An 8,485-nucleotide genomic window follows, 5' to 3' on the forward strand; every position below is an offset into this window, starting at 1 on the left:
CTTTCATGTAATTTCGCTACTGTTATGAATTGTACTGTAAATATCTGTGTCTTCCAATGGTTTCAGGCAACCCATGTGAAAGGGTCCTTCAAGCGCCCGGTTAAGAACCACTGCTGTTATACAGTCATGAGGACAACCCGAGCTTGGAAACATCATCTGAATAGTAAAAATAATCTGAAGCAAACCCACTTCTATTTACTACATCTGGGAGGGGCAGGAAAGCACATTTTGAGAAGAATTTTGTACTTGGAGGACTGGGGTCACAGGACTCTTGTCTCGTTCTCTTGGAGTTTTTTCACAAGCAATCAGAATTCTCCTTACACAGCTTCATTCATGGACCGTGTTGTTACATGGTCCAAGGCGGGTCACCTGCAGTAGCACCCCTGGGGATGATCTTACATTCCCTAGGACCATAGGACTCACACAGCCCACACTACTAATGCCCGTCCATATTCCCATTCCTGCAATTCCAATCCCTGTTCCTTGGGACACAGCAAGCCTATCTCACACCCCACACTACCATTGGCCACCCCTAAAACTAATCTCCACCCAGTCAACTCAGTTCACTCCCTCCAGGGGAGTCTGTGCCTATCATCCTGCCGGAACTAATCCCCACCGCAGCCACTCCCTCCGAACCATTTCTTCCCCCACCCCCCACTCCCCCATCATCTAACCCGGCCCGCCAAGCTTAGCTCTTCCCATGCCCAGGTTCTGTTCCTCCAACAGTGCCCCGCCACCGGAACCGCCCCTGGTCTCCTTGGCTGCCTATCCCGAAGTCCAACTGTGTACAGAGTCAAGAAGCAAACTGGGAAGAACAGTTCCAATCTACGAGAATCCTCGGATGCCAAATCCGCCTTCCGACCCCGCACTGAAAACCGGACAAACTTTTGGGCGGAAGTGAACTGAGAAGCGGCCCGCACAGGGCCGGAAGTGGAAGCGCAGGGCGGAACTGAAGAAGGAAGCGGGATCCTGGGAGCTGGTGTAGTTTTTCCTCTCGGTGGACGCCTTGGGCCGCTGGGAGGGGCGATGTCGTGTGTGCACAATGGGCTTCGGTCGTATTGAGAAGGAGCTCTGACCGCCAGCGTCCTCGGCAGGGAGTCCCGGACTCCTGCTTCCTCCCGGAAGGCCTCAGGCCCCTTCCGTAGCCCAGAGATGAATCCCGAGCTCTTGCACTTCACAGCTCTGGAGGCGCTTTTTGTTCTCCCAGAGTGAGGCGGGCGGACAGAGCTACTGTTAGCCGGCGGGTGGAGGCCCGGGACGCTATGTTGGGTCCTGTAGAGCTAGGCGCAAGCAGTGCAAATTAGCGGTAGTGCTGGGCGTGGAAATCCTTCAGCTCTGTGAAGCTCAGTCCTGTCACTTTTAGTAACTCTAAGCGACAAGGCAGGTTTACCGCCCATGGAGTCACTGGAAGATCGCTCTCCAGTCAAATAAGTTGCGCAATCAAATAGACACATCACCTCATCTTCTGCCTGCCCTTTTGAGCTTGTGCCTGCATAGAGATCAGGTAATTCCGTCTTCCCTGCCATAGGCTGGGCTCCTATTACAAGTTAAATTCGTAAACACAGGTGGAGGGCGGGTATGGAGTTTTGTTTTTTCCTATCATAACTCTTGCTTTCTGTAAAAGGCCTCAGCATCGATTTTTATGCCTTTTTTCTTTTTTCAGTTAAAAAAAAAAATCGTTCAAACAGATTTGTGTTGAAACCTCAGTGTGGGGTTGAAAACGCCTCAGTGAACACTTCCCTTCATTAATCTATGAATTTCATGTAACCAGATGAATATGATGTAGAATGTGAAGCAATGGAGTTCCAGCCGACCCTGCAGTATGGAACTTCTATAGGGCTTTTCTTTTGCTAGTAACGGGTTGTAACTCTAAGGATGCAACCACTTAAGAATGAGGGTTATCTGAAGAAGCTGTATCAATGTTTGATGGGTGTATATTCAAGGGATGAATACTAAGGTGTGTAATAAGTAAATGTAGTTATTTCGTACATTATTACGAAATGCAAATTATATGAAATAAGCATAATTAACCATGAATATGAATAAGCACATAAATGTAGAATTTTCTTGTGTACCATAGCACTGAAATTTTCAGGATTTTATATTAAGCACACATATGTGAGATATTTATGTGTCTTTTTAGCACTTAAAAGTCTTCCTTGTAAATGCTAGAACTACTCAGTGGCATTCTTCAGAAGTCATTCCATATGACTTCTAAACACCTGTACATCCTCATGAAGTTTCAGAATAAAAGAATTATGAAAAAGCATTATAAAATTATGAAAAGCATTATGAAAAAGAAGCTCTGCAATTCTTTGTTAGTAATAGAAATCTAAAATTGAATAGACTAGCTACTAAATGTTGATAAGAATTGGAAACATTTGGAAGAGTATCAGAGAACAACTTTCAAATTAAATAGTAAGATACAAGGCTGTCCTTCCTTCCTACCTTGCCTCCTAATAGGAATTTAACATTTCTGAAACAACAGTATGATCTTTTATAATATGGAAGATATTTATTAGCTACATGTGTTTGATTTCTTTTATCCAGGGCTGGGGATCAAACACTTGTCTTGGACAAGTTAGGCAAGTGTTCTGCCACTGAGCCATATCCCTACTCCTGCCAATTTTCATTTTAGCATTCCTGTAATCATATTAAGGGAATATTTGGTTATTGTATAATTGATATTCATGATTGCACAAGTTAGAACGATCAAGACCCTCATTTATTCAAGGCTGAGAGTTTTCTAGGACAGAGGACCCCGAAGATTCAGAACAGTCCCAGACAATCTAGGACAGTTGGTCACTTTGAAGAGCTGAGCCTTGGGCCTGACGCAGGAGGCCCCAAACAGACTTTGTCCTATCTCTATGGAGTGTACATGCCCACAGAAAAGACGGTAGAGATGAGAATATTGAGGACCGAGTCTAAGGAGACAGCAGAGCCATGTGGAAAGGAGTAGTAATTGGGTTGCAAGCTAATGGTGCCTGGTATCTCAGATCACTGTAAACAGTGGCTTCAGATGGCACAGAGACGTCATTTGCTCGATGTCTAAGTGCCTCAGGCAGCTTTCCTATGAGCTTTTTAAAAAGCCTTTTCCATGTTACACAAACCTTCCACATTCCTGGTCTTGTGGTTCTCTCCTCCATCCCCCTTTGCTCTCCCCGACCCCACCCCTGGGTTTTATTCTATAGAGCCCTGGATGGCCTCGAACTCACAGATCCTCTTGCCTTTGCCTCCTGAATGCTTAAAGGCATGCACCACTATCCGTGGCAATCTTCCTCCACTTTTAAAACCAACAAGGAGGCATCCTCAGCTTTCTTTGGCTCTGGGTTTGTCTGCCTTTCATCCTGTCTCTATCTCTGTCACTTCCTCTCTCTTTTTCTGTCGCCCCCCCCATCTCTTGCTGCTCATATCTCCCTTCCTACCTCCCTTCCCTTTGTTCACTCCTATGCTTTATATCGTCAGATCTCAGATTCTGACTCCTCTGTCTGTACGCCAATACAATCCAAGTGTTCCAGGGTATCTCCTGATTCAGTGTTTCCACCTTACAGCATCAGAATTCTTTCTGCAAAGTAGGTGCTGTAAATTAGAACTGGGGAATGAGAAGAGTTATAAATCTGTCTTCCAAAGAGCCAAAGAATCCCTGTAAATCCACTTTGTCACATTGTCCAAACTCCTTAAGTGTTTATACTCTATCCCTGCCCCATATACTCTACACTGCTTTGCTTGAGATGCATTAGTAATCAATTAAACCCCAAGAAGCTGCTTTATGGTGTGAATCTCAGAGAAAGGAGACCTCCCCTTCCTCTAAAAAAGAAACATCATGTGTACACATACCACTTTCTTGATATCTTGATTTATTTTTTCCACTTAGATTGAAGATAATTTCTGTCAGTACCTACAGATGTTTTCAGGTTTGTTTTTATATTTTTTTCTTGCTTTGTGTTATTACATAGGTCGCCTACAGTTTTATTTAACCTTTCCCATTTGATGATCATTTGTAGTTATTTCTTTTTAATTTTTATTAGTCTTTTATTTATTTTTACATGTGCTACTGTGGAAGTAGAGGACAGCTTGCAAAAGTTGGGTCTCCTTCTATGTGGGCTGTGTTTATTTTATTATATTTGTGTGTGTGTGTGTGTGTGTGTGTGTGTGTGTGTGTGTGTGTGTATTATGTGCCATAGTGTATGGTAAGAGGACAGCTTGCTAGTTCTCATCTTCCACCGTGTGGGTCCCTCGGATCAAGAAGAGTTGTGAGGCTTGACAGCAAGTGCCTTTACCTGCTAAGCTATCTCCCCAGGACTGTTTGTGATTATCTTAATTACTTGCTATTATAAGTACAGTCAGTGATCTTACCCTAGTCTTTTGGTTTTTGAATATCATTGAGCTAATTCTTAGAAATGGGATTGAAAGGATAAATACTGAAAGTTTATGCTTCTTCGTCTAATGTTGGCCAGATTAATTTCATAAGAGCTATGCCCAGCTGTGTGTGAAAAAGCTTTTCCTTGTTTCCTCAGCAAAGGCTGCAACCTATGGTTTTACTCGTGGAACAGATGGGAAATAGTGTCCGGTGACAGTAGTTTGTGCCTCTGTTATAGTGAACGTCATTGATTCAGGAGTATTGCTTCAGAGATGGAAGTGGTGGACAGTAGGTGTTACTACGTGAGAGCAAATAGGACAAGAGTGAAACAGACATGAGAAAGATTGGCTGGTATAGAGAAGCAGACTGAACAGTAACTAGAAACAGAACATACTTAGGGATAAGATTATTTCACCACGGAGGATGCTCTCTGGCTTGGGTGGCAAGATGGAGAACTTAAAGGAAAAAGATGCATGGGGCCATCAAGAGTGGGTGCATCACCAAAAACCACCCCAACATCGGTGGTTACTCACTGGTACTGGAAACCTGGAACTCAATGCACTACTTGCAGGCGGTTCCACAGGTCAGAGAATATCTCATCCAGGCAGCTTAGCTGGTCTGACCCTCTTCAGGCAGCTAGGTTGGTCTCTGTCTCCTCAGCAGTTCTTACTGCTTATATTACTTTGAGGAGACAGGGGCCTTGTGAATCTGATCAGTTTTATGGATCAGGGTCTCCTGAGTTGTTTACTTTTCATGCTTTAAGGAGCCTCCCTTTAAAATTTCCAGAATCTTAATAAGCCTCCTTAGAAATCTGTGAGTTTGTGGCAGCAAAGGGTAAGAAAGGGTTTTTAGTATCAGCTCTTAGCTACTACTCTGACCTCTTGGGCTTTTAACTCTGCATTTGGCTCTGTGTTTCTTATTTAATAAGACCATTACATCTACATTTGGCCCCTAGTGTGGTGGTATTGTGTTCCCCAAAATATTGTGTACCCTAATAAACTTATCTGGGGTCAGAGAACAGAACAGCCACTAGATACAGAGACTAGAAAATGGTGCACTCACACCTTTAATCCTAACATTCCAGAGGCAGAGATCTACCTGGATCTCTGTGTGTTCAGGGATACAGCCAAGCATGGTGACTCACACCTTTAATGCCAGAAAGTAAGCCTTCAATCCTAAGGGAGTGATGGCAGAAAGCAGAAAGGTATATAAGCATGAAGACCAGGAACTAGAAGCATTTGGCTGGTTAAGCTTTCAGGCTTTTGAGCAGCAGTTCAGCTGAGATTCATTTAGATAAGGACTCAGAGGCATCCAGTCTGAGGAAACAGGATCAGCTGAGGAACTGGCGAGGTACAGTAGCTGTGGCTTGTTCTGCTTCTCATCTTCCAGCATTCACCCCAATTGAAAAAAAAAAGAAAGAAAGAAAGAAAAAGAAATCTGAGTTTTAACAAGCTAAGACAGAAATGGCTGCACTCCACCAATAAAGAAATTGTTCCTGAAGTTGTGTGGACCTTTTAAGCAAATTAATGAAACCTAAGAAAGGAATCACAGGAGCCCCAGTTTTCAGCCACCAGGTGAAGAACATAGGGAAGCCCACTTAGGGCTGACAGCTGGCGTCTAAATTTGGGGTATAGGAGCACTCTGGGAACTGATCCTGCAGCCCGTGAATATTCAAGCCTGATAGTGTATTCAAGCAGATTGTGCCAGAAGTAGATGGAATTAGTAGATGTCCAGCTGGTGAGGACTTCAGAATTTCTGTGTTGCTTGAAGTGGGGAGAATTCTTATTGCTGGTGATATGGAAGCAGAGGGAAAACAGACCTTTTTTCTTCCCTAGACAGACAACCTGCCATGCAGGACAGAGGTCCAGTGTGGGATGTACATGTTAAGAAGGCTAAGATGGACAAGCTGAAAAGGGCGCATCCTCAGCACCCCTGGGAAGGAGAGTGGCTGGGGAGACTTCCTATCTTCTGTTGATGCCAGGGTGCTGCCCTTGGTGTCTGTGGGAGGCAGAAGTATATCTGACCCATCTACAGCATCGTGTTCAGGAACTCTGGTGTTGGAGTCGGGATGGCAGCAGCTGTTATTCCTCTGATACATGGTAAGTCATTGGGTCCTAGCAGCCTTTACAGTAAGACTCAAAAGTCCCCGTGTTCATAAAGTGGGTAGCCATTGAGGAGGCTCAGGCCTAGCAGGAAAGACAGGAGTGAAGCCCAGTAGTCCTTAGATATAATAGATAGCTCTTAGAACAGGATGTAGCTGCTAGGTGTTGGAACTGTCGTCTTCATGATGATTATATGGTCTTTTTTGAATTATACCTTTAATTGTTCCTGGAGTAAATGTTCTCTTCCTCATAGGCAGTCGGACCCAGGTACTCTGAATCTTAGCTAAGCTGAGACAAGGTTATGCCGTGTTTATGAAAGCTGTGACTAAGTATCCGTGCAGGGGTAGAAGAAGGTGCTATGTGTGTGCATGTGAATATGCATGCTCTAAGTGTGGGTGGTGGTATATTGCCAGTCTCGGGTGAATAAGTAAACCTCAGAGCATCCTAGGATGTCCTGGATTCTCATGATTTATTTCTTCTTCTCCAGTTCAGTCTTCTCTGTACCCACTCTCTCCCGAGAAAGGACACACAGGGGAAGGGCTGGCCAATGAGTTCTTGACAAACTTGATAGAGGTGAGTCGGGTCTTCATTTTTTCCAAGTCATTCCTTGCATAAAACTTGTTACTATAAAGACTTATACACTCCAAGCAGAATCCCCAGGCATCTGGCAAGGCTCAGAGACACCCCAGAAAATGTCTGTTGCATCAATATTCACTGTATTCTCTAAGCTCCTTCCAGAGGCTCTAAGGATGACATACACTTCCTAAGAGCTTGTGGTGCAGTCAACTAAAAGTTTGACTGTCTTTTTTTCATAGTTTATCACAGCATGGGGAAATTATTCATTCATGTAACAGTTGTCTCTCCCCTTTGTGGATTGTGCCAGGCTTGTGCTTAGCCCCAGGAGATGAGAGTTCAAGTCTTAGTGGAAAAAGAAAGGGACTTTGGGAGGTAGGGCAGTAGACCTGAGAAGAGCCAGGATACAAAGCTCAAAATCTGAGGCAGATAGAATTCAACGTGCCTAACATCTTTTGCTCTGGATTTTCGTCTATGGGTCTACCATCTTGGGCTCTCTATTGTCTTTGATGGGGTCCTTGGCTAAGCTGTGATGTATGAATGATTTAGGAGCTGGTGTCCTTCGAAGATGTGACTGTGCAGTTCACAAAGGAGGAGTGGGCTTTGCTGGATCCTTTGCAAAGAACTCTGTACAGGAAGGTAATGCTGGAAAACTGGAAGAACCTGGTTTCACTTGGTAAGCCACCATCAGCCCTGTGCTGCAGTTATTTAATGACTCGAGCAAGATTTTCAGTCCAGTTTATTTATTGGTATAAAACAAAACAATATTTAAATCATTTTAAAATATACAATTGAGTATATTTTAAAATATACTATATATATAAAATCAGCTTGCAAGCCAGTGGATTCCAAAAGGCTTGTCTTAGTTACTGTTCTATCACTATGAAGAGGCATTGTGACCAAGGCAACTTATAAAAGAAAACATTTAATTGGGAAATTGCCTACAGTTTCAGAGTGTTAGTCCATGGCCGTCATGGTGGATAGCATGGTGGCAGGTGGGTAGGCAGGCAGTCATGGCACTGAAGTAGTAGCTGAGAACTTACATCGTCTATAAGATGGAGGCCGAGAATGAGAGACAGGGCCTGTCCCGCCCCTAGTGACAGAGCTCCTCCAACAAGGCTACACCTTTCAGTCTGCCAAACAGTCCACCAACTGGGAACCAAGCATTCAAGTATATGAGTCTATGAGGTCACTCTCATTCAAACCACGACAAGGCTTCTTTATAGATCCTAGTTTTGGCTAATCCACTCCCGCCCACCATCTCCTTTTCCCAGTCACTCTATCTCCACTTAATTAAACTTTAACCCTGAGTGTATCTCCCATGTCCTTTTCTGTCACCTGTGTTCAACTGTTCCCCAATTGCAGGTTTTTTTTTTTTCCTTCCTCCTTGGATTGGAAGATTGTAAGTTTCCACACAACTTTTAGAGGGGTTGTTTTTTGATGTGGGGCG

General features: G+C 44.0%; 1 long non-coding RNA gene across 1 annotated transcript; it reads left to right on the forward strand.

Moving 5' to 3' along the window:
* Positions 1 to 674: 674 nt before the first annotated feature.
* On the forward strand, positions 675 to 7,806 carry LOC114686233. The gene is made up of 5 exons (XR_003733559.2): positions 675 to 1,504; positions 3,875 to 3,914; positions 6,200 to 6,459; positions 6,950 to 7,035; positions 7,585 to 7,806. It is a non-coding gene; the product is annotated as an uncharacterized LOC114686233 (long non-coding RNA).
* The last annotated feature ends 679 nt before the right edge of the window (positions 7,807 to 8,485 follow it).

Source organism: Peromyscus leucopus, unplaced genomic scaffold, assembly GCF_004664715.2.
Source record: "Peromyscus leucopus breed LL Stock unplaced genomic scaffold, UCI_PerLeu_2.1 scaffold_1139, whole genome shotgun sequence".
Classification (NCBI taxonomy): domain Eukaryota; kingdom Metazoa; phylum Chordata; class Mammalia; order Rodentia; family Cricetidae; genus Peromyscus; species Peromyscus leucopus.